The sequence below is a fragment of the Ursus americanus genome, chromosome 3, assembly GCF_024610735.1.
Source record: "Ursus americanus isolate L20-20 chromosome 3, mUrsAme1.1.p, whole genome shotgun sequence".
Lineage (NCBI taxonomy): Eukaryota > Metazoa > Chordata > Mammalia > Carnivora > Ursidae > Ursus > Ursus americanus.
This window is the reverse complement of record NC_142129.1, coordinates 64,051,388-64,078,105: the sequence shown is the minus strand read 5'-3', so window position 1 is coordinate 64,078,105 and position 26,718 is coordinate 64,051,388. Positions and strand designations below refer to the sequence as shown.

Genomic DNA, 26,718 nt, shown 5'->3' with positions numbered 1-26,718 from the left:
AGTTCTTTTATTAATTTCTCAAAGGGTCCTTACAACGGTTAAAACCCACTAATTTTAGATGATCCTCAAGGAGGGTTCCTAAAGGGGTATGGAAAAAAAACACTAGAAATTGGCAGCATTCTTCACTGACCTTCCAGAGTAATACTTAAAACAAGGAGGAGCTCCGGCCCGTCACTGCCTGAGGTGGCTGGCAGTCTGCAGGCACCAGCGGCCAGCTGGTCAGGAGCTGGATGCAACTCCCTGCCCTTAGGAGCCCAGGGATCACCTAAGAGACCCATTTTCTCTTGTCAAACCTGAACGCTAGGCAACGGATGAGAACTTAAAAGCCTTTTCGTTGTTTCGGCGTTCCTGTGGCAGGGCTGGGAATGGGGAGCAGAGGCAGACATGAAACATATAACACTCTAACACTTTATGTTTTCAAATTACTTTGTTTCTTTTACATTCTTTCCTCCTCTCCCATGAAAAGGAAGTGGATTAATCAGAATAAACAATACTATTTAAAGCTAATGGGTACTTTTAGGCACTAAAGTGACTCCTCAAGCTGTGGTCTCACTAAAGAATGCAAGAAATACTACTAGGTACAAACTGCAAATGTAACCCGATCTTGTTTCTGTGTTACTGCATACAAAAGCATGTTTTCACATAGATTCACTGAATCACTGGGAAAGCTGGCAGGCGAACATCTTAGAAAAGATAATGTCAAAGAAAGAACTGGGAAATATTCCCATCTGGAACATTCCAGCTTCATTCTAGTCTAGTTTGAAGAAGAATGAGATACATCTCTCTCTTTATAGCCAACCAAATTTTAGTTTGCTATAAAGAGACCTTGCGTCCTATGCTTTATTCCCAATCTATCTGTCCTCCATAATAGTTCCCGTCAGCTTGTATTATAAATGAATAAAAGACCTAATTTAAAAACCTATCATCTGATACAGGAAGGCATACACTTTTCTCCACTGCCCTGTATAAAAATAATGATGACAAGTCTGGATAATGATACTTTACAGTAAAGAATGTAATTTCTGTACAGTGTCTCTGTTAGGTAAGCGAAGACAGTAAACTAAACAAAAGTAGTTTGTTTTATAAACCAGTCGTCTTTTAAATACCTTCAGCTGTGTTTCTGTCCTTATTTCACACTTGAAATTCCCAACCATTCCCTTCCTACTTGCATGACACTGAGTGACTTAGCTCTACGCGCTCCAGTCCTGCCTCCGTAAAATGAGGGTAACAAACTCTTTCTCATTTTCTCTTTCTTTCTCCCCCCACCTTCTCTCTACCTTCTTCCCAGGAGTGTTATTAAAGCAAATGAGGTTATAGACGTGGAAACACCTTGTAAACTAGAAATTGCTACGTGTAATTTTTTTGTCGCCATTGTCATTCATTTTGTTGTTGTCATTGTGCTATTTCCAATCTAAAAGGTGGACCTTTACTCATTTTGGTAAGCATCACCCAGACCTAGTTCAAACTTGGTTTAAAACTTGATTTGGCATTACCAATATGAGCATAGGAACTTGGGACATTTAAAGCTTTTTACTGTGATGAAAAATTTATTCAGGTCTAAAAGAAAAATAGTATTGTATTTTCTGACAGCCTGTGGGCATTTCCCTGACGGTGCTGAGTAGAATATAGCAAGGTAAATGAAGTTGTCTTTTTATTTTTTGGACTGCTGTTGCGTGACTATTTCACTGAGGAGAAAAGTTCACTATCTCAAGAGAGCTATTAGTATCCTAGGGAAAAAATAAAAAGTGCATCTCTTACTCAATACATATCCTTCAGAAATCTTGGTTGCTGGAGGTCCATTTTCTTTTAGCTCCTCCTGAGAAATTCTTTTTTTCCACCATTCAACAAATAGTTCGTAAGCACCTGTTGTATGCCAGGCATGCTTCTCAGGAATGGAGATAGAGTATAATTATGAACAACATAGACATGCTCTGGCCTCCCAGAGCCTTCAGTCTGTGGGGAATAGTTACAATAACATTAGGGGCACCTGGGTGCCTCAGTTGGTTGGGCATCTGCCTTTGGCTCAGGTCAAGACCCCAGGGCCCTGGGATCAAGCCCCATGTCAGACTCTCTGCTCAGCAGGGAGCCTGCTTCTCCCTCTCCTTCTGCCTGCCACTCCCCCTGCTTGTGTGCTCTCTATCAAATAAATAAATAAATAAAATCTTAAAAAAAAAAAAAACACAAAAAACCCTTAAACACTGTGTCCTATGACAGGGAAGAGAAATACCATGGGCCATAATCTATAGGTGGAGACTCTTGCATTTCTTATATGTGAGTCTGTTTAAGATGGTCCGTGACATGCAGCCAGCGCTTCAAACAGCAGTCTGGATGCCCATATTTAACAATCTATTATGTGAATCTACTTTGCAGAAACTAAATAAAGTCTTCTTGCCTCTTTAAGAAAAACACAGAATGCCATTTTACCCCCCTGTTTTTAGAGCTGAGCATTTGACAGCAAAGTCTGTGAAAGGCCAGTTGCTTTGGCATGCAGTCGTCTCTCTCGGGGCCCACACTTGTCTAGTCTCAAGAGTCACTGCCAAGATGAACCTCTTTCTTGGCCCAATCAATTGCTCCTTGGGTGGTTCTAGTACTAAAATGATTATTAAAGACTGGCAAATTCTTCTGTGAGGAATGGTAAACCTTATTTTAAAATGAAAGATCTTCAGAACTTAACATACTTTTCTTCTGATTGCTTCTAGAGCTTTATGTAAACCCCTGTTTCTTTTAATCAGCCTCTGCAGGGATTGGCAATGAAGAATACGATTCTTGTTTTTACGCATAGAAAGTAAATGAAAAAAGATCAAGTGCACTGCCTATAGTTGCGGTATTTAACATCCTCTAACATTTTATTGAGCTCTATATTTGAATTCAAACCTATTCATGAATATGCAGCTAGTAGGCTGGAGATAACCTTAAGAGCCTATAGAAAGGAAGACTTAGTAAAAAGGGTTGCTGTCTTTTCTGTAGTGGGGGTTCCTTACCACCTTATGATTTGCAGATAACATCCTTTTCATATAGAAAAAAATAGTTCTGGCTCTGGAGCCAGACTGACCTAGATTCCAGTTCCACTTCCACAATTTCCTGAATTGACATTACTTGTCCCAGGCCCACTAATGTCAATTCTATAACTCCCCAGAACCCCTTCTTCCCCCCCAACTCAAAAACTATCAGGGAGTCTCCCCCAGCACATACACGTATAAAATTTTATAAGTCTAAAATTGAGGTTTGCTTACAAGAATAAACTGAGATACTAATTCTTGCTTTATGACAGTGGTCCTATTTTGGCTCATCGGTGGGAAGGAATGAACACATCCTTAATTCATAGCCTCCATCCACCTAATAGTAAAAAGACAGGGCTAACGTTGCTTTGGTGACACTCTGGTTCCCTTTCCTCTTAATAAGAGGCTGGCACAGCTTTCCCACGTATCCATCATGCAGATATGATTACCGCAGAACCTTCCTCTGAATCTCAAAGTGGGAACTGGCTGATGAGAGGGCCAGATTTTTGCCTGCAATAAGCTCCATGCCCCAAACTTACCATTTCACCTCTCAAGGTGCTGCTGAAGGTTTGAATTTCATTTGTCATTTAGGACCTGGTTGTTTTAAAGTGGCTTGCCTAACTGTGCTTCTTTTAGTAAGTCTTACCGTGTTTGTTAAGACTGCTTAGAGGAGCCAAGGTGCATAATCCAACAGCGACTGTGGGCGTTAATTCCTTCCCGACATCAGCGTGTCACGGCTACCATTAGTGGACGTTCATGTCAAGAGGATAGTCTTTCTTTTAGTGTGACTTTACCTCACATGTAATTACCTGGATTTTTTTCCTTTTTTTCCCATTTCACTTAGACTATAAGAATACAAGTCTGAATCGTAAGTGGGTAAATTTTTCCTTAGCTGTATACCGTTCATAGGTTTCATCCCTACTCCCCCTGCATCGTAAGATGCTAGTGATCCAAGTAATAGGATAAACCCAAACACATACACATCATGTGTTAAGGACCCTTTAATTTACTATTTACAGCCCATATGCTTCTAAAAAGATTTTCACTTTGCACTAAGAGCTTAATTTGTCAATGTGTTATCTTCTATAATTTATATTGTAAACATTGAAAAAGGAAAATACCCATCAAAGATGAATTTTTAGGCTTCTGTAAATGGGGACATTCACAGTGCTGCCATTAAACCACACTTTGTGGACAAATGCTTTTATTAAGCCTAATTTCTGCTGGTGTGCCTTACTTTTATGATGGAATAATCCTGAAAAATTTCATATCAATTACTGGAGAATATACTGTGTTGGCCATAGACATCTAAAACACACATGTGGTTACTGAGCACTTGAATGTGGGTAGTCTGAACTGAAATGTGCTCCAAGCATAGAATACACACTAGATCTCAAAGACTTAAAATGCAAAAGAAACCTAAAATATCTCATTAATTTTTTATATTGATTATTTGTTGAACTGACATTTTAGATATATTGGGTTAGATAAAATATATTGTTAAAAATTCATTCCAGCTGTTTCTTCTTCCTTTTTTACTGTGGCTAGTGGAAAATTTTAAACTACATATGTGGCTATTATTAATTTCTATTTAACAGGACTGATCTATAGGGTTAAAGATCTTCTAACCCAGCCCCTTCATTTTAGAGATTAGAATTCGGAAAAGTAAGTGACTTGCTTTATGTCACATAGTGTGCTAGTAGAGTAGTAAAGTTTGAGACCAGAAATTCCTCTCCAATCTGCAGACCAGTGCCCTTCTCGGTAACACCAGTTTTTTGTGATGCTGATATTTTCATTATAAGAGGAAATGTCTACTCTTCAGAATTCTTCATTCAATCCTTCAGTTAGAGCAAAGATTTTATAGTGAAAGTAAAATTTTCTTTTAGTTTGTTTTATAAGTTTGAGATTTTACTTATTAGTTTTTCTTAAAATGGTGGTAGTTTTCCCTATGAAAACCTTATAAACAGACACTTAGGGCATTGGAAATATTTTAAAAATAGATCCAGTAAATACCATACTAAAGTTTTCAATCTCATTGTACTGTTATAATACAAAATGTCATAAATTTCAAATCTTTATTGGGTATTCTCAAGTCACACTATCATGATAGCATATAACCTGGCAATGATGCTAGTAAAAGTAAGGCCTCCTGGCTATCTATTTCCTTGGTAAATTGCTAGTTAACTAGTTATTTTCTCTTGCTAAGCTTTAACACTGTCAGTGTTGGTATTGTGAGAACAGCCTTTATTTGAGCTAAAGAATTGCCCCTGTGTAGAAAAGTCATTCAGAGTTCAGTTTTTAAGAGCAGTATAGTGTTCTGTGGTGTACAAACTGTGACCTTAGACCAGTTATTTAATATCTCTGTGTCTCATTCTCCTTGTCTGTAAATTAGAGATAATACCACTTATCTGTAGGGTGGTTGTACAGATTTGAATGACATATATGTAAAGCATATATAGACGGCTTAATATTCCATAATATCTCATAGTATCAATTTTGTCTTAGTTCAAAGAAAAAACAAAAGAGCAACTATTTTCTCTTTAAAATATTTTTAGCCTCTTTCCTCCCTTTCTTTCCCAGAAATCCTCTACTATTGAAGTAAAAGTTCTTGGTCAAATCTGGTTATCTTATTTTCCATACAGAAATTCTTAATCATTATCTGAGCGCTATCACAATCCTTAATAATATTTTTATCTGGATATACTCTCATTATAAACATAATATCCATTAAAATATCACATTTATGAAATAAAATATAAGAAGATGAGACTATGTTAAAAAGCTCATCTAAATACTAGTATTATTTTTCCAGTTGCATCAAAAAGAATAAAGTACCCAGGAATAAATTTAATCAAGGAAGCATCATGTTCCCTGATTTCAAACTATACTACAAAGCTACAGTGGTCAAAATACTTTATGGACATAAAAACAGACACATAGCTCAGTGGAGCAGGACAGACAGCCCAGAAATAAACCCATGCCTTTGTGGCCAGTTAATTTATGACAAAAGAGCCAAGATATACAATGGGGAAAGGACAGGCTCTTCAATAAATGGTGCTGGGAAAATTGGACAGCCACATGTAAAAGAATGAAGTTTGACCACTGTCTTACATGAAACACAAAAAATCACCTCAAAATGGATAAATACTTGAATGTAAGATCTGAAACCATAAAACTTCTAAAAGAAAACACAGGTGGTAAGCTCCTTGACATTGGTCTTGGCAATGATTTTTTTGGATATGACACCAAAGCACAAGCGACAAAAGCAAAAATACACAAGTGGGACTATAACAAGCTTCTGCACAGCAAAGAAAACAATCAAAATGAAAAGACAACTTATGGCATGGGAGAAAATATTTGCAAACTATATATCTGATCAGGGGTTAATAACCAAAATATATACAGAATTTCTACAACTCAATAGCAACCCCCCCCCAAATCCCATTAAAAAAAGGCAGGAAAAAAGTAGTTTTAATTAAAAATAAGCAGAATAAAATAAAATAAAAATAAGCAGAATAGACATTTTTCCAAGAAGACCTACAGACTGCCAACAGATACATGAAAAGTTGCTCAACATCACTAATCATCAAGAAAATGTGTCCATCAATGGATAGATATATAAAGAAAATGTGTGGTTGGGGTGTGTGTGTGTGTGTGTATAATTCAGCTGTAAAAAATAATGAGATCTTGCCGTTTGTAAATGGACATTATGCTAAGTGAAATAAGTCAGAGAAAAACAAATGTCATATGATCTCACTTATATGTGGATTCTAAAAAAGAAAAAAATTAGGTTCTTTCAATTGGCTTTTCTAAGTCATGATGGAATTTTGATGATCTTTGGTTATGCTTTGGTAACTGTACCAGATACCGTATCATTGAATTGGATTTTAAAACTTGAAGTCTATTCAGAGTTAGATTATTGAAACAAAAAATTTTCGATAATAATTGTTCCCAGATTTTCAAATATTTTAAGTTGTAAGTATGGCATTTGAGTCACGTAAGTTTACTTTAAAGGGTTTTCACTTTAAAAAACTATTTGATCATATGTGCAGTCAAAATTCATTTCTTGCTCCCCTTCTTGCCCACCACCCATTCCATTTCTTCTCATTGCCTGCTGTTCCTTCCTTATAACACTTCCCAGTTTTTTTCCTCGGGTTTTGTCTGTACTGTAATCCCAACCAAAGCAGCCCCATGTTTATTCTCCACTCTGTCTGCTGCCAAGCATTGTGCCAGACACACTATAGAGACTCAAATATTGTTTGAATAGATGAATGCGGTTGACCTTCTGCTTCCTAATTCATTTCTTTCCTCTGTATTATACTGCCTTAGCCATTTTTACAATTAGGATGCACATTTTTTAACTGCAAAAATGAAGGTCACTACTTATACCCATATGGCTGAACTTCTTAAAGCCATTTGGTATCTTCACATGTACTTACAAAATTCTTAAAATATTTGTAGTAGACAATCATCTTTTGATGTATTTGAGCCAATATGAATTAAGCCCGTGAGGAATTTTTTGACTTACTACTAAATGAGGAAAGGAATTCTTGAAAGTTTCAGATACCACTGGAAACTCTTTTGAGCCAATGATATGCCAGATAATATATCATTTTTTAAATGATAATTTTTAATATTTGTTAATATTAATTGACTCAATTCTTGAAGCCTCTTTCAACTAGTCATTTGTTTTTCCACAGTAACATTAACTAAATTTAACAGACTCTGTTATGCTACCAAATGTATCAAAATACACCCTATGGTCAGTCTGCGTTTTGTTTGCCGTCTCCATATAAAATGACATACAATTAATGTTTTCAAAAAGAGACAACATTTTAGCAATTTTTAATGCATTCCAGTGCATTTGGTAATGGGGCTGAAGTTACACAAATGTGTGGTTTTACTGCAGGAAGTCTCCAGTTCCTAACATCAACAGTTGGTCTGGTGTCTAAAATGTTCACAGTTTGGTTAATATGCTCAGTACCAAATGTATGACTTCCACCAAGGAAGATGGAGTCAAATGACACGTCTGGTGGTCTCAAAATGACAATAGAGGATATGCTGAATCAAGCTTACTGTTACTGAAATGCTTGTTAGCAGTTATTTCTCTGAGCATTGTTAAGAGAAAGGGAGAAATTTGTAACATCTTGACAGGGAATAATGCACTTGGGTTTGGAAGCCAGGAAATCAGTATAAAAATTGTAATTGCCTCTTCTTTTATTCAGTCATCAAACTTAACAGAAAAAACAACTAGAAAGTCAAGTCTACTTTTAGAATTATTAGGTCAAGTATCAGTATTTCTGAAGGAAAGTTTTTTTCAAAAGCTATATATATTCTGGCAATTCTGTCATATTTTACTGCCAGCTTTATTAAAACTGCTTTCTCAGTTTGCAAAGATAATGATTTCTCTTGGTATTTGAAAAACTCTGTGTGTGAAATTCTTTTTTTATTATGTTAATCAACATATATGTGAAATTCTTAAAATGCTATTTGTCTGTTATTTAAGTTATGATTAGATTTTATAACACTTGAATTTCTTAGGATAATACTGAATATAGTAGACTTAACTAACATTCTCAAATTTCATGATAGCTGGCAAGGAAAAAGAACTAACATTTACTGAGTACTTACTGTGTTTCAAGAACTGTATTAAGGAGCCCCTACCAGTGTTATTTCACTCATTTGTCATTCGTCACAACATCTTACTGAGTAGGCTAATTCCCATTTTACAGATGAGAAAATGGGGGCACATGAGGATTAAGTCACAAAGGTACAGAACCTAAGGTGACTTTTCTAAGACAGCATAGTTGGGGAGCCCTTAACCTGTACTTCATATTGTCATTTCCACATGTTCAGCATGGTTCACTGCAAAATCGTCTGTAGCGGTCAACACAGAGAAGTTCATCCAGAATAAAACTAAGGAGCGTGGCCAAGAGGAAGAAAACAAGCCCGAGACTGTAGTCCCAGTGGATGACTGGAGGTCTTGTGAAGGAAGGGTAGAGTTAATACAACTGCATTACTCAAGCCCATAACATTCAGTCATTCAGCAGCATTTATTGTCTGTTGTGTGCCAGGTATTCTGCTACGACACATACAGTTAACTGGACAGGGACTTTGCCTCATGGAGCTTACATTTTAGTAGGAGCAACAGACCAAAAACTAATCTATTTTTTTTTAAAGATTTTATTTATTTATTCGACAGAGATAGAGACAGCCAGCGAGAGAGGAACACAAGCAGGGGGAGTGGGAGAGGAAGAAGCAGGCTCATAGCAGAGGAGCCTGATGTGGGGCTCGATCCCATAACGCCGGGATCACGCCCTGAGCCGAAGGCAGACACTTAACCGCTGTGCCACCCAGGCGCCCCCCAAAAACTAATCTAAAATAAAAATAGGCAAAGAGATTATTATGTCAGGCCATGGTAAGTATAGTGAAGGGTATAACCTATGGAGTGAGATAGAGAACAAGTCGGGGGGGGGGGATCGACTAAAAGGGTTGAGACAGCAGGCATCTATGTGGAAATGAAATTTAGGATGAGACTTAAAGAATTAGCAAGATGTGCTGAGAGCGAAGCAAGGAGAGAACTGGGGAGCAAAGGCAGATTAGAATATGGTACCTTTTCACATTCAGATAGGAAAAGATTAAAAACCCTGACAAACACCAAGTTTTGGTGGTGCTGGGCAGTAAGTCCTCACACCCTGTGTAAGTCTAAACAACTGGAGAGCATTTTGGCATATCTAATAAATACGAAAACAATTTTGTACATATACTCTAGAACAGTTATTCTTAAGTTTTAAAAACAATGTACCCCCTTACACATTTTTAAGACGTCATAAAAACTTTCTTTCTTGACTTTAATTGTTGCAAAGGATGGAATTTCCCACATACTGCAAATATTGACATTTAAACATAAAACAATTACATCACTCTTTCAAATATATCCAGTGAAATTGAGATCCCGTAGCAATTTGGTACATGACATCACCCATTTAAAAAATACATGAACAAGCTCTTTAACAATCAGAAATTTCACATCATTCCTTTTTCTACCTGAACTCAGATTTCCATCCACTTCCCCCAAAGAATTTTATCCTTTATCTTGAAAGTCTTGTATTGATCCCTCTACCTTATTTCCTGGCAACGAAAAATATTGGTATAAATTATTTTTAAAAATATATTTACCGTGACCCTAAGGCTAAGTGTTACAATATATCTTCTGAATTATTTTATTAATATATAATCAAAACCATATATATTATAAATTTTTATAAATAGAATTTAAAAGTTGATTTTTTTTTTTTTAAGAAAGGCATCTCTTGATGAGGTGGAACAGCTTGTTTTCTTTAATTACTTCATGCATCTGAAGAGGACTATTACTAGAATGAAGCTAACAGTAAAATGAAGAGAAGATAGGGCTGGTTGGGGGCTTACAAAGGTGTATTAGTGTTTTTTAAGTGCATTATATCGAGTAGAATCTGTGTAATATTCCTGTCAAATACATCTAAATGAATCTAATCATCTAAATCATCTAATTCATATAGACAGGTTACATGAAATTTAAAGTGAACATCGATTTATGATATTTAAAAATATGTGGGCAAAAGAATGAAAATATTTGAGTCTGATTAAGGATTGAAGCTACATATTCAAGTAAAAGGAATATGCATCAGTCATAGTGTTTTTTATTTTCTCAATCTGTTGGAAGTAACGTTGAACTTTTCACCACTCTTCCACTTTTTGTCTCAACAGATTTGCCTACTCTGAATATTTTATATAAGTAGAATAATATGTGTTCTTTTGTGGTTTATTTCACTCAGCATAATATTTTCAAGGTTCATCTGTTTTGAGGCACATATCAATACTTCATTCCTTTTTACTCCATTAATTGTTGGATATTAGTCCATTATGTGAATATACAACATTTTGTTCATCTGTTCATCAGGTGATGGACATTTGGGTTGTTTCTACCTTTTGGCTATTGTGAATAATGCTGCTATAAACATTCATGTACAATTATTTTTTTGAATACCTGTTTTTAATTTTTCTTAGTATATACCTATGAGTGAGTTAGGTATTGCTGGGTCTTTATAATTAATAAGTCTCTGTTGAACTGTTTGAGAAACTGGCCATTTTCTGCACCATCTTAGTGGTGCACCATCTTACATTCCCACTAGCAGTAGGTAATGAATCCAGTTTCTCCACATCCAAGCCAGCAGTTGTTATTATCTGATTTTTTTTATTATACCCATCCTCAGGGGTACAGAGAATCTCACTGTGGATATCTTGTGGTTTTGATTTGCATTTTCTTCATGACTAATGATGTCAAGCACCTTTTCATATGCCTACTGACCATTCATATGTCTACTTTGGAGAAATGTCTATTCACATCTTTTGCCTATTCTTCAAATGGGTTGTCCTTTTATTGTTGAGTTTTAAAAGTTTTTTTTTAATATATTCTAGATGCAAGTCCCTTATTAGATATTTGATTTGCAAATATCTTCTCCTATTTTGCTGGTGGTGTTTTCATGTTTGGCATAGTATCTATTGAAGCGTAGAAGTTTGTAATTCTGATGAGGTCTAATCTATCTACTTTTTTTCCTCTTATTACTTGTGCTTTGGTGTCATATCTAAGAAACTATTGCCAAATTTGAGGCCATGAAGATGTATCTCTGTATTTTCTTATAAGAGTTAAATAGTTTAGCTCATTTCAGACTTTGATCCATTTTAAATTCACTTTGTATATAGTGTCGTATAACGGTCCAATTTCCTTCTGTACATTACTGTCCAGTTGTCCTAGCACTATTTGTTAAAAAAACTGTTCTTTCCTCCATTGAATGGTCTTGGCACTTTGTCAAAAATCAGTTGACCATAAAAAAGTAGGAAGATGGTGCAATAGGAGGATCCTGAGCTCACTTCATCCCATAGACACACTGAAACAACAGCTACACCTGTACAACTAACTCTGAAAATGACCTGAAGATTGGTGGAAAAGACTTTGCACAGCTAGTCATAGAGAAAAGACTGCATCAACAAGGGTAGGAGGGGTAGAGACATGGTTGGGAGAAATTGATATTAATACAATAATAGTAGGGGACTCTAACACCCCGTTTACATCAATGAATACATCATTCAGAGAGAATATAAGGGAACAGTGGCTTTGAATGACACCTTAAATCAGATGGACCTAACATGTATACAGAACATTCCCTCCAAACACAGCAGAATACATGTTCTTTTCAAGTGCCCATGTTACATTATTTAGGATAGATCACATGTCAGCCCACAAAACAAGTCTCAATAAATTTAAAAAGACTGAAATATTATCAAGCATCTCTTCCACCCACAATGGTTGAAACTAGAAATCAATTATAAGAAAACTGGAAAAAAATACAAACACATGCAGGTATAAACAACATAGTACTAAACAACCAGTGGATCGATGAAAAGATCAAAGAGAAAATCAAAAAACACATGCAGACAAATGAAAATGAAAGTACAAAGATCCAGAATCTTTGGGATGAAGCAAAAGCAGGGTTAAGAGGGAAGTTTATTGCAACACAGGTCTATCTCAAGAAATAAGAAAAATCTCAAGTGAATAATCTAACCTTACAACTGACGGAACTAGAAAAAGAAGAACAAACAAAGCCCAAAGCTAGTAGAAGAAAGGAAAAAATAAAGATTAGCCTAGAAATGAATGAAATAGAGACTTAAACAATAGAAAAGATCAGTCAAACCAAGAGATGGTTCTTTAAATAGATCCACAAAATTGATAAACCTTTAGCCAGTCTCATCAAGAAAAAAGGACTCAAATAAAATCAGAAATGAAGGAGGAAAAGTAACAACTGATATCACAGAAATACAAATGATTATGAGTGAATGTTATGAAAAAATTACATGCCAACAAATTGGACAACCTAGAAGAAATGGAGAAATTCCGAGGAACACACAATCTTCCAAAACCGAATCAGGAAGAAATAGAAAATCTGAACAGACAGATTACTAGTAATGACATTGAATCAGTAATCAAAAACTCCCAACAAAAATCCAAGACCAGATAGCTTCACAGGGGAATTCTACCAAATATCTAAAGAAGAGTTAATACCTGTTCTTCTCAAACTATTACAAAAAATAGAAGAGGAAGGAAAGCTTCCAAATTCATTTCTGTGAGGTATACATGATACCATATATAGAAAACCCTAAAGACTCCACCAAAACACTATTAGAACTGATACCAAACCAAAGACACTATAAAACAAAGAAAATTACAGGCCAGTATCTTTGATGAACATAAAAGTGAAAATCCTCAATAAAATATTAGCAAATGAAATTCGACAATATGTCAAAAAGATCATTCACCACAGTCAAGTGGAATTTATTCCAGGGATGCAAGGGTGGTTCAATATGTGCAAATCAATCATAATGATACACCATATTACCAAGGGGAAAGTAAAAACTATATGATCATTTCAATAGATGCAGAAAAAGCATTTGATAAAATACAACATCCACTGATGATTAAAAACTCTCAACAAAATGAGTTTATAGTAAATATACCTCAACATAAGAAAGGTTATTTATGACAGACCCAGAGCTAACATCATACTCAGTGGTGAAAACTGGGAGCTTTTCCTCTAAGATCAGGAACAAAGCAAGAATGTCCACTTTTGCCACTTTTATTCAACATAGTACTGGAAGTCCTAGCTACAGCAGTCAGCCAAGAAAAGGGAAAAAAGGCATCTGAATTGGTAAGGAAGAAGTGAAATATTCACTATTTGCAGATGACATGATACCATATATAGAAAACCCTAAAGACTCCACCAAAACACTATTAGAACTGATAAGTGAATTCAGTAAAGTTGCAGGATACAAAATATACAAAAATCAGTTACATTTCTATACACTAATAATGAAGTAGCAGAAAGAGAAATTAGGAAAACAATCCTATGTACAATTGCACCAAAAGGAATAAAATACCTAGGAATAAATTTAGCCGAAGAAGTGAAAGATCTGTACTCTGAAAACTGTAAGACATTGATGAAAGAAATTGAAAATGATACACACAAATGGAAGGTTGTCACGGATTGGAAGAATTATTATTGTTAAAATGCCCATACCATCCAAAGCGATCTATAGATTCAGTGCAATCCCTATTAAAATACCAGTAGCGGTTGGTACAGCCACTTTGAAAAACAGTGTGGAGATCCCTTAAAAAGTTAAAAATAGAGCTACCCTCTGATCCAGCAATTGCACTACTGGGTATTTACCCCAAAGATACAGACAAAGTGAAGAGAAGGGCCATATGCACCCCAATGTTCATAGCAGCATTGTCCACAATAGCTAAATTGTGGAAGGAGCCGAGATGCCCTTCAACAGACAAATGGATTAAGAAAATGTGGTCCATATATACAATGGACTATTAGCCATCAGAAAGAACGATTACCCAACATTTGCAGCAACATGGACGGGACTGGAGGAGATTATGCAAAATAAGTCAAGCAGAGAAAGACAATTATATGGTTTCACTCATTTATGGAACATAAGAAATAGCAGGGAGATCGGTAGGAGAAGGAAGGGAAGAACGAAGGTGGGGGTAAACAGAAGGGGGAATGAACCACGAGAGACTATGGACTCTGGGAAACAAACTGAGGGCTTCAGAGGGGAGGGGGGTGAGGGATTGGGATAGGCTGGTGATGGGTATTAAGGAGGGCACGTATTGCATGGAGCACTGGGTGTTATAGACAATGAATCATGGAACACTGCAGCAAAAACTAAGGATGTACTGGATGGTGACATAACATAATAAAAAATTATAAAAAAAACATAAATAAATAAATAAATAAAATACCAGTAGCATTTTTCACAGATCTAGAACAAATAATCCTAAAATTTGTATGGAACCGCAAAAGACCCCAAATAGCCAAAGCAGTCTTGAGAAAGAAGAATAAAGTTGGAGGTATAATTCCAGATTTCAAGATTTACTACAAAGCTATAGTAATCAAAACAGTATGGTACTGACACAACAACATACACATAGATCAATGGACCAGAATAGAGCCCAGAAATAAACCAGTGCATATGTGGTCAACTGATCTATAACAAAGGAGGCAAGAATATACAATGGGGAAAATACAGTCCCTTCAATAAATGGTCTGGGAAAACTAGACAATTATATGCAAAGGAATGAAACCGCACCACGTTCTTACACCATACATAAATGTTGTGATGTGCAATGGGCGTTACGTGCAACTAATGAATCGTTGAACACTGCTTCAAAAACTAACTGAACATAATAAAAAAATAAACTCAAAATGGATTAAAGACTTAAATGTGAGACCTGAAACCGTAAAACTCCTAAAGGAAAACATAGGTGGTAATCTCTTGGATATCTGCCTCAACATATTTATGGATAGGTCTCCTCAGGCAGTGGAAACAAAAGCAAAAATAAACTATTGGAACTACACCAAAATGAAAAGCTTTTACACAGCAAAGGAAACCATCAACAAAACAAAAAGGCAACCTAGTGAATGGGAGAAGATATTTGCAAATGATATAATCTGACAAAGGTCTAAAACCAAAATATATAAAGAACTTCATAACACCACCAAAAAACAAGCACTTGATTAAAAAGTGGGCAGAGGAAGGGTGCCTGAGTAGCTCAGTCAGTTAAGCATTGGACTCTTGATTTAGGCTCAGGTCATGATCTCAGGGTCCTGTTCTCATGGTCCTGAGGTCAAGCTCTGTGGTGGCTCCATGGGGGAACCTACTTAAGATTCTCTCTCTCCCTCTGCCCCTCCCCCCCCCAGCCCATATGTGCTCTCGTGCTTGCTTGCTCGCTCTCTCTCTCCAAAAAAAAAAAAAAAAAGGACCTGAATAGATGTTTTTCTACTGAAGACATACAGATAGCTCACAAACACATGAAAAGATGTAATCACTAATCATCAGGGAAATGCAAATCAAAACCACAATAAGCTATCACCTGACCCCTGTCAGAATGGCTAGAATCAAAAAGACCAGAAATAACAGGTGTTGGTGAGGATGTGGAGAAAAAGAAACTCTTGTGCACTGTTGGTGGGAATGTAAATTAGTGCAGCCATTATGGAAAACAGTATGGAGTTTCCTCAAAAAATTAATAATAGAGTTATCATATGATCCAGTAATTGCACTATTGGGTATTTTACCCAAATAAAGTGAAAAGGCTAATTTGAAAAGATACATGCACCCCTATGTTTATTGCAGCATTATTTACAATAGCCAAGATATGGAAACAACCTAAGTGTGCGTCAATAGAATGGATAAAGATGTTGGGCGTGTGTGTGTGTGTGAGAGAGAGAGAGAAAGAATGAAATCTTGCCATTTGCAACAACGTGGATGAACCTAGAGGGTATTATGCTAAGTGAAATTAATCAGAAAAACAAATACCATATGATTTCCCTCATATGTGGAATCTAAACAAAACAAAAATACTCTTTTTTTTGTCTTGAACTGATTTTCACATTTAAAATGTCTTTATCACATTGCTAAGAATTCTTTTGTTGTTTTAGTTTTTACTTTAATTCCAGTTAGTTAACATACAGTGTTATATTAGTTACAGGTGTTCGATATAGTGATTCAACAATTCCATACATCACCCTGTGCTCATCACGACAAGTGCCCTCCTTAATCCCCATCAACCTGTTTCACTCATACTCCCAACCCACCTGCCTCCTCTGGTAACCATCAGTTTGTTTTCTGTAGTTAGAGTCTCTTGGTTTCTCTTTCTCCCTCTCTCCCTCCCTTTCCCTTTGCTCAAAAACAGACAGACTCTTATGTACAAGAAACACACTGGTGGTTGCCAGAAGGGAGGTGAGTGGGGGGGGTGGGCGAATAGAGATTAAGAGGTGAAAATTTCCAGTTATAAAATAAGTCATAGAGATGAAAAGTACAACATAGGGAATACGGCAATAATACTGTGTAATATTGTAATAATAATAATGTGACAGATGGTGACTACACTTATTGTCGTAAGCATGCAATAATGTTGAGAATTGTTGAATCACTATGTTGTACAGCTGAAACTAATATAACATTGTGTGTCAATTATACTTGAATAAAAAATAAAACTTAGGCATCTATAAAAGTAGTTCATCATAGACACGTACGTTTATTTCTGGACTTGTAATTCTATTCCAGTGATATGTATCTGTCCTTATGCCATTACCACACTATGTTAATTACTGTTGCTTTGTAGTAAGTTTTGAAATCAGAAAATGTGAGCCCTCCAGTGTTGTTCTGTAATGTTATTTAAAGATTATTTTGGCAGTTCTGGGTATTTGGGAATTCCATATGAATTTTAGGGCCAGCTTGTCAATTTCTATAAAGAAATCAGCTGGGACTCTGATAGGAATTGCATTGATTCTATATATGAATTTGAAGACTACTGCCATCTTAATAATATCATATTCTGACTCATGAACATAGGATGTTTTTCCATTTAGAGTTTTAAAAAATTTCAGCCATGTTTTGTAGTTTTCAGAGTATAAGTTTTAAATTTATTTCTAAATATTTTATTGTTTGATGCTACTGTAAATGAATTGTTTTCTTAATCTCATTTTTGGATTATTTATTGCACATGTATTGAAATACAACTGTATATTGATCTTGTATCCTCCAACCTTGAACTTACTAGTTCTAATAGTATTTTAGTGGATTTCTTAGATTTTTCTATATGCAAGTTCATGTCATTTACATATAGAGATAACATCCAGATTAGAAAGGAAATAAAACTGCCTATTATTTATTTTTAAAATCTGTTAGTGATTAACTGCCTAATTGCTCTGGCTAGAACATCTAATAATGTGTTCAACAGAACAGAATAATATGTTCATCAGGCAAAAGTGGACATCCCTGTCTTGTTCCTAATCTTAGGGGGAAAGCATCTAGTCTTTCATTGTGAAAAATGACGTTTGTTTGAAGATGTCTTTTAATCAGGTTGAGAAAGTTCGCTTCAGTTCCTAGTTGTGTGAGTGTTTTTATCATGGAAGTGTACTCGATTTTTTAAAAAATTTTTTTCTGAGCCTATTTAGATGATCATATAGTTTTGTTATTCAATTGATGTGGTAAATTACATTAATCAATTTTCCCTAAACTCAGGTAAACCATATTAGTGGACAGTACAAAGCTCATGCTACCAAAAAAGCATAATATTTTACATATATTTACATGTATAGGTCTCTTTTCAAAAACAAATTAATTTTTTGATCTATGAGAAAGGAAACTGAAGGAAAAGCATAAATTGAGTAAATTTTTATGCAAGTGAAAGTATTTTTGTTTTCCTCTGTGATTACCTGCTCAGAATTTTAAAATTATTTTGAAACTTGTGATTTGCTTTACTTTTTGTAGTTGGTGATCCAGATTTTTCTATATAGCTTTTCAAGCAATCAGCGTGAAATTTTTATTTTGAACTGCATCACTTTAATCAATTTTTGTTTAGGTTTTAGTTCAAAGCAATTAAACAAATAGGAAGTAAAAAACACACAAGGCCTTTTAAAAATTAACTGTATGCTTTGAGCATGAGAGCACTACTTTCATTTGTGCTACTCTGGGCATAAATAGTGATGATGTACTTCCCCTTTTTTTCGACATTTACAGGTCCACCCAGAAATTTGCAACTATATTGAGTCCCGGAAATGTTCTCATTCTCTTTTCTTGCCTGTGATATAATCTCTTAACATAGCTGGTTCAAGAATCATGTTAAGTCGATCCAGATCATGTATTTGAGCCTTTTAAAGGCAAAGTATCTTCTCTATTTCCTGAGAACAGACTGTAGCCTAGGTCCCAGCACCTGGTACCTTCCTGCCATTGGCCACCAAGTGCCATTAGGCTAGGGAATGTGGGCAGTTGCATCCCGTCCATTCTTGTCGCTGGACAGTGGGCCACAGAGGGCTTGTCTCAGGAAGTGTCATCACTATGTGGTCACTTTACTTTTTTAAATTTAACTAGAATATATTTGGTTAAGGTAAAAAGGTTACTTTAGAAATATATTATTCAGGCATCACAACACTGCTTTTTAGGGATTAAAAATGTCTAAATAGTCTGTAATTTCAGGGTGTCTACAATCCACATAGAATTAGCTGGATATAAAAATGACAACATGCAATGTTTTCCGTTGTCTTTGGTTTTTGTTTAAAAAAAATTAACGGGGCGCCTGGGTGGCACAGCGGTTAAGTGTCTGCCTTCAGCTCAGGGCGTGATCCCGGCGTTATGGGATCGAGCCCCACATCAGGCTCTTCCGCTATGAGCCTGCTTCTTCCTCTCCCACTCCCCCTGCTTGTGTTCCCTCTCTCACTGGCTGTCTCTATCTCTGTCAAATAAATAAATCTTAAAAAAAAAAAAAGTTATCTTCCACCTTACATGTGCTTTTCTTTGTTTAGAGAGAAAAAGAAAGTAGGATTATTGGAAAAATATTCCATAACCCTTTCTGAAGGAGAAAATACTTTTGAAACAATTTGAAAAAATCTTTAGAAACAGTGCACTTACAAGGTATGAAGCGAAGTTTCCTTAGACGGTGTCAGGTTTGCAGGGCAGCATAGAATAGTGAATCAGAGTACAATCCCAGAGTTAGACTCAATTCTTTGGGTTTCAGTATTCCCCACCTGTTAAAAGTGGTATGTACATCATAAATAAAAAATTAAATAGGAGAACACAGGTAAAGAACTTAGAGCAGTGACTGGCAAGTCAGTGCCCATTTACCTATTAACCGATGTCTGCGGCAATAGACGTAGGTACACTGTTACAACCTTAAGACTGACTTAAAATAAAGCTGATAGAATTAGAATTAGTAATACTAATATAATTTACTTATTAGTATATATCAAAGCTCATCATCTAAATCCTAACTTCCACTCTCACGGGTAGACCATAAATTAGTTTCTTTAATGAATTTCCATTATCAACTCACCTACAAAGTAGGCATGGGAGAAAAAACAGAAGCTCTGTTGGACTCTTGAGTATAGCTTCCATACATTTAAGAACACTTTTGGAAATTATAAGCATTGTTTTTTTAAGCCATTCTGGCAGTTGATGCCATAGCAATTATTTCTAGAAGACTAAAAGAAGATCTGCACTAAGTTCTGAAAATCAACTACCTGGAAATACCAGACCTTTGAAAACTAGTGCTCAGATTACCAAGGACCATCATGTAAATGGCTGGGTGCCAGAGAGTTAACTGCTGCTGCTGCTTCCTTCCATGAGGCCTTTCTCTTCCCTAGTTCAGCCATCATGAACACCACACTGACCTATGGTGAAGTCACTGGTTGGCCAAAAGGCACCTAGGTGAGCCTCTTCCTTCTCCTATCCCATCTTCCATTTCTGTCAGGAGGTTAATTATGTTTACACTTTGACTTCTGATAACCAGTCATTCCCACCTCCAGTGAATTATTTTTTTGTCCTACACATGCATCTTTCTTAATTTCTTTCTTTTTACCAGATTTTACCACTTATCTACTTTGTCACCTTGCTATTTATGGGATTGAAGCAAAAAATCTTGAATACATCTCTCCAGACTTCCTAAAGATATTTCTAATGAAAATACCTGAAAATGCACCTAGGCCAGCAATCTTGAAAGTACTCCAAAGTACCTTCCAGATTCTCTACCAAAGTTCAGCTCCTACAACTATATTTGCTTTTTTTAAGCACTGACAGTCAAGACAATTTTAAAATGTTTAACCTGGCTTGTTGTTATTCTGATTTTAATATTAATAATTTCCCTACATGTATTTATTGCAAATATATAGGATTTCATCTCTATTGTGGACTCATTGGCCTGAGAAAATACATTCTGAGTTCTTAATAATTGTAACAGTAGTTTTTTAGGCCATAACTTGATAGAAGATTGGCACCTACATATATTTTTTTTTCTTTTTTACTCCAAAGTGTTCGTTTTTTATCATAATGAAGAGCAGTGTTAGGTATTCTTCCATTGTAGGAGTCCTTTTCGTAATCTTTGGAGTATCGTTCTAAGTTTCTTCTCAAGATAAATAACTATCAATTGATACTTTGTTTCTATAGTTATTATTTATATTAATTTAAGTGCTATTTCATTAAGAATTTTTACTAGTGCAGAAGATTTGGAGTCTAAGTCTATTTGGAATTATGGTACTTTACAGCTGGATCACTGTTTCATATTCTCAGATGAGTTAATTGAAACACAGCAAGCTTCAATGATTTGTGTAAGGTCACATGGTATAGATGGAGACAGTAGTCATTGTGACTTGGATCTGGTGCTCTTTCTAAGCCTTGCAGCTTAATTTTCAACTTGAAGTACAAGTAACAGTATATTTTCTGATAATTAACTTCTTTTTCCCTATAAACTTAGGAATTATGAAAAAGGATGTCCCTAAGAATTGATTCTATACTAAGCAATTATTCTTCCGTTCACCTAAAAGCACTTTTCAAGCACAAGTGTGTATTTTCGTTACTTTGTTGAGGCATTTAAAATTTTAAATTAAAAATTAAGATACGTGAATTTGAAATTTTCCTGTAAATTTGGGCATGATTGTGGCTTCTCATTTTTTTAATCGATTCTTAGCATTATTCACTCTGTATTTTGTTGGGTATACTTTCCCAAAAGCAGGTAATAACATCTCATACCCTTAAAATAACACACAAAAGAATTACAGTATAGAGTTCCAGAGTGGGTGGAAGGTCTTAGAGATTATGGTGCTGCTTCAAACAGGATTGAAATACCATCAATTACACTCAAATTTTAATCCATAAAATATTAAGTTGGCAAGGCTTACTTTAATTATGATTTTTAAAGCTAAGCAAAGGGTGTGTTATAAAAAGGTACATACAAATTTATTATACCTTTAAAAATCATAATTCAAAATAAGCAGGAAACATATTTTGTTTCCCTCACTTCAGGCTCTTGCTAACTTTTCTCCATGTACGTAAATACTCTGTATTCCTATATTCATTGAATCCTGACAGTCCTTTTAGAATTATTTCCTGATTTCCTACCTTGTTGATTGTACACTAGTTTAAAAATACTGTCCTACAATAGCCAAAAGGTAGAAACAACCCAAATGTCTATTAACAGCTGAATGGATAAACAAAATATGCTATATGCATACATACAATAGAATATTATTTAGCTGCAGAAAGGAATGAAATTCTGATACATGATACAGCATACATGGTCTCCAAAAACATTATGCTAAGTGAAAGAAGCCAGTCACTACAGGATAACATTGCCGATTCCATTTATAGGCGGGACCTAGATAGGCAAACTGATAGAAAGTATAATAGATAGAGGTTACCAAGGACTGGGGGAAGGGAGGAACGGAGAATTGTTTAATTGGCACAGAGTCTCTGCTTGGGATGATGGAAGAGTTCTAGAGACAGACAGTGGTAGTATCTAAACACCACGGTGAATGTACTTCATGCCACCGAATTATACACTTGAAAATGGTTAAGACAGTAAATTTTACACTGAATATATTTTACCACAATAAAAAAATATTATCCTGAGCTAGCCATAAAATAAAATAATAGCACTGTCCTTTGGTATACACCATGAAGGGACCATGCCTCTTGCCATTCCGAGTAGCCCCTTTTATTCTCACACTGGGGTGGAGAAAACACAGCTGTATTTACTTTTCCATCCCCATCTTCTATTTTGAAATACAACCTTTTTTTGCAAATGAGAGCCAAGGTCAAGTGACACAGCTCTCTACTCACCATTTTAGTTTGCCAAACATTGTTTTTCTAGCAGAGTGCTGGGTTAGGTGCAGCAAGTGTGCGTAATGCTACCACTCGTATGCCCTCAGAGTGGAATTTAATTAGCCTACCTTCATAGTTTCTGTACTCCATTTGGTATGATGCATTTCCCTTCACTTTCATCTCTATATGAAAATGTGTAGTTGTGTATTCACTACTATAGTATTTCCTAGTGTGTGGCCTATCCACACATCAAATTCAGATTACAGAGAAGATAAGGTTTTTCCTATCCAATATTTTCCCATCTTAAAGATTTTTTTGTTTGTTTCCTGAGATTAGAAAGATGTATATATGCAAGGTGAACATGAGGTCCTATTGATAATTGTTTTTGAATTCTGGCTATGGACATGGCAATTCTATGTACATACTATAAAGTATATATTTATGTCTTCACATAATATAAACTGACAAAATACAAACTTTTCAGTGCAAATTAAGAGCAGCAGAACAGATTAGCTTTCTGTCTTCAAACAACCTTAACATGACATAATTGCATTTTTACTGTTTATAATAACATCTAAATGTTTGTTCTTAAAAATACATGTTATACTTAGGTTATGAATTTGTTAAATGTTCATTCCATCAAATCACATGCCCAAAAAACCCCAGCAAGCAGCTATTACTTAATATCTTTAGACTTACTTTTTTATATCCCACTACTATAGTATGCTCTTTATTTCTATTCAATCAATATCATATATGTTATGTCTATTTATCTAATTATATAAAAAGTATAATAAAATATTTGTTTTCTTACAATCTTTAAAAATAGAAAGTATTCCATTTCCTTATTGTCTATGCAGGCAGTTGAAGTGCTTTACTGTTTTACAAAATGAAAATCCTTCATTGGAGTGAAATTAATATTTAGTGTGCTGAGATGTACAAGATCATTTTTCATTGTTTTTCTTTTGAAATTATCTGGAAAAAACATGACCTTGTTGCATTGCGTTCTAAAGGAGTTGAATAGATATTTAAAATAAATAAAGCTATATAAATGGGAAGTAGAATCCAGTGCGACTAATAAGGGATATCAAATTCATCAGACCTGTGGTATACATAATAATAAGCTTAAAGAATTCATGTACAGAAGGCTAAGCCATTGTGTAGCCGTGGCTGTGATCAGATGCTATCGTTTTTAAGTTATTACATATTATATCCAGCTTACCATATTAACCAAGTAACAAGATGCTTAGTTGCACCGATCCTTTGAACTCTATTTCTGTAGTGGCACAATCTATACTTTTGGACCTTCATTCTCTACTCCAGATGACACTTGTCCATAGAGAAATTGCTAAGTCCATAAAACAAACAAACCAAACCCAGACAAGTTAAATTATTTCCCTTGACGATGGTCTTTACATTGAAGGGGGAGCATTGGATTGTAAATCAGGAGACCCAGACTACGCATGTCTGCCAATTAGTAGTGATGTGACCGTAGATAGTCATTAAACTTTGAGCCTCAGAAGATGAGAACTGAAACAGTAGCTTCCCTATCAAATTTAACAGGTTGTGAGGCTCAAATGAAACAAAGTATGTGAAACTACTTCAAAAACTGTATAAAGCACTAATGTCATTTTCCTAAGCTTGTGATTAAAACTTTTCTTACCCCACCGATTTAACTGAATTAGGAAATTGATAAAATCATGCCAGTAAATTGTTTCATAAATTTTGTTTGTTACAGTTTTAATTCTGAGATCATTTAACATCTGCACGACTCTGTTTTTGTTTGTTTGGTGTGGCTAATATGCCTCTCATTTTGATATAAATGGAAGACGTGTGGGAAGTAGAAATTGGTGGTGTCATAATGTCCTAATAAAGGGCACTCCTTTTCCTCATCTGCATCCTGGACCAATGGAAAAATAAGACTAAAGAGCCAGCAGACAGAAAAACAAAATGCCTCCCTTTTGACTAATAACAGCCTAGGCTGAAGGAGGCAGCTTCATGTAGTAGCAGAAATGCACTTGCACGCTCCCAGTAACCCATATGTAGACCTGTGGGGAAAGTTTAAGTCAGCACAACAGACATTCTTAACTCTGGTAACTTGTCTCCCCCGGTCCAAGTAGAGAGCAAGAAAGAGACTTTCTCCAGGCTTCAGGACCTTGGACGGTTTAGTGTCCTTCATCTAGAAACATGGACCCTTGGCCATCGTCCACCAACTGGTAGCTCAGTCTGCTTCCTTGGGGAGGACTTGGGGGTATGGCAGACAGCCAAGGTGCCTAGAGAAAAATCCCTTTTTATGGAAACCAGAAGAGAAAGAGAGAGGTTTTCTCTATAACAGAGGTGAACAGAAATTAAATAAGTGGAATTTACCTACCCATCCCCTCTCCTATTTAGCTCTCATCTCTGAGGCTTTCCTCCCCTTAGAGTGCTTACGTAGTCCTGCCACCCTGTTGCTGGTCCTGTTCCCCACACCGCTGCCCCAAGGCATAGGCTCCACTGCAGCCCCTTTAGACTATACCAGAAAAACTGGTTCCTGGGAGAGGAGAGCTGCGTAAGGCAGGTTGATGCTATAGACTGAATGTGTTCCCCCGAAATTCATATGTTGAAGCCTGATCCCCAATGTGAGGGTATTAGGAGGTGGGGCTTTTGAGGGGTGATTAGGTCATGAGGGTGGAGCCCTCATGGATGAGATTTGTGCCCTCGGAAAAGAGGTCCCAGAGAAAGCCCTGGCCGCCTCTGCCATGTGATGTTTTAGGGAAAAGAGGGCTGTCTACGAACCAGGAGCAGGCCCTCAGCAGACACGGAATCTGCCAACACCTTGATCTTGGACTTTTCAGCCTTCAGGACTGTGAGAAATATTTTGTTGTTTTTAAGCCCACCCAGTCTATAATATTTTGTTACAGCAGCCAGAACAGACTAAGACGGTTGATTGGGGCGAATTTGGAGTTGATGAGGTTAGCTTCTCCTCTCTCTCTGTGAAAGGTGGATCTATGATTTAAAGAAAAAAAAAAAGTTGCCACAGTCTCGTCTACATTGTACAGAACCTTATTGAACTTCTGTTTGGAGACACATTTGTGAAGTTCATTTGGCAAGTCAAGAACAATCCATCTCATTCTTTAGGAAACTAACTAGTTTTAAGTTCTATCTGTATTTAATACCATCCATGGTTCACCATGTAGGTGATAATGCAGTGGGTAAAATCTTGTTAGAAAAGAAAAACAGGTGTGGAAATCCAGCTTGACATAATAATTCCTGGCTTATTCTGAATAAATCTGAATGTAAAGTTCATAAGGAAACTGAAATTAGTCATTCAGTAAACATGTAGTGATCACCTATTATGAGCGGCATTGCTCCGATTGCCAGGGAAATGGAGATGAAAGCTATTGTCCCTGGCTTTGAGCGGCCCACGGTTTTATGAGAGTGACCGAGAATTCTAGTCCAGTATGATTTGTGCGGTGAGAGAGGTATGCACATACTGTTATGGGAATACACAGTAGGCACTTGGCCCAGGTTTGAGGAGTTACTTGGGGAGTTCTTTCTGAAAGAATCCTGGAGTGCATCCTGAAGGGCAAATTGAAATAGGCAAGATGAAGGGAGAAGGGGAAGAGAGAAAGATGTCCTCATTAAGGCAGAAGTAATCAAATGAGCCAAAGTTCAGAGCTAAAGGGAGAGCTTGGCATGTTTGTTTGGATAATGGTAAATAGCTTGGTATGGATGAAGACGTTAGGGAATAGTAATAAAAGAAATCAGAGGGGTAAGCAAGGCCAGATCATACCTTCTGTGCTACAACATGGGGTGTGTTTTTTTGTGTAAAGGCATTGAGAAGCATTAAGCAAGGAAGAGCATGTGTTAGATACGACCAGCGAGAGGGAAAATGTAGTATAGGGGGAGTAAGGCCCTATGCAGGACACTCGTGCAGCATTCATGACACAAGGCTGTAGTGGCTTGCATTAAGAGAACTGATAGTGGGATTGATGAGAAATGATGAAACTTGGGGAGACATTAAAAACCTCAATCAGTAGGATTC

At 36.2% G+C, this 26,718-nt stretch overlaps 1 protein-coding gene and 1 long non-coding RNA gene across 9 annotated transcripts in view; one reads left to right on the top strand and one right to left on the bottom strand.

The window, feature by feature from the left end:
* LOC148110408 (uncharacterized) overlaps positions 1–26,718 on the bottom strand; it is a 157,293-nt gene that overhangs the window by 27,845 nt on the left and 102,730 nt on the right. Inside the window, exon 2 of the long non-coding RNA XR_015724004.1 lies at positions 19,512–19,627. This is a non-coding gene — a long non-coding RNA (uncharacterized LOC148110408). The remainder of the gene's footprint in view (positions 1–19,511; positions 19,628–26,718) is intronic.
* UMAD1 (UBAP1-MVB12-associated (UMA) domain containing 1) overlaps positions 1–26,718 on the top strand; it is a 215,959-nt gene that overhangs the window by 179,973 nt on the left and 9,268 nt on the right. The window lies entirely within an intron of this gene.